Source organism: Gekko japonicus, unplaced genomic scaffold (genome assembly GCF_001447785.1).
Source record: "Gekko japonicus isolate JY-2015 unplaced genomic scaffold, Gekko_japonicus_V1.1 scaffold984, whole genome shotgun sequence".
Classification (NCBI taxonomy): Eukaryota; Metazoa; Chordata; class Lepidosauria; order Squamata; family Gekkonidae; genus Gekko; species Gekko japonicus.
In genome coordinates, this window is record NW_015176001.1 from 119,556 (window position 1) to 120,227 (window position 672).

Consider the following 672-nt stretch of genomic DNA (forward strand, 5'->3'; position numbering starts at 1 on the left):
TGAAAGCGAGCAACCCCCTGAAATGGGGTATGGAGAGAAAACATTCCTGAGGGAGGGGAAACAGTTAAGGCTAAAAACCAACTCAGGTCCCTGCCACACGGCGGTAAAAAGCACGGCCAAAGTGCGGCTTTTTACCGCCACACCAAAAGAGACAGATCCCCTGAGCTGCCGCGCAGTTGCTCCCCGGCACGATCAGAGGCAGCTGGCTGTGCACGTGTGCGCATGCGCAGTTCGGCCAGGAGCCTTGAATGCTCCTGACGATGGATGCGCCGGCGATCGGGGACGGGTGCGCGTCGCTTCCCAGATGTTGCGGTTTGATCGCACTTGTTTGCTGCGCCCCCGATCCATCCCTCTTCTGGCCCAAAACCTCCTGTGTGACCGGGGCCTCAGATGACTAAGTAAGGCTCAGCTGCAGAGAAATGAAGTCCCTTCAAATTATTAGACAAAGAAGACTTTTTTAAAAAGTGCTTGGAGATTTTCTTTAAAGTTACCCTGTGGGTTGTGACGGGATATGTTGTGACACCATATAGTCTGCTGGCCTGGATGAATCACAAGCGGGAATTAAGACTGCTGGGGAAAAGATCAACAACCTCAGATATGCAGACGATACCACTCTAATGGCAGAAAGTGAAGAGGACCTAAAGAGCCTCTTACTCAGAGTAAAAGAGGAGA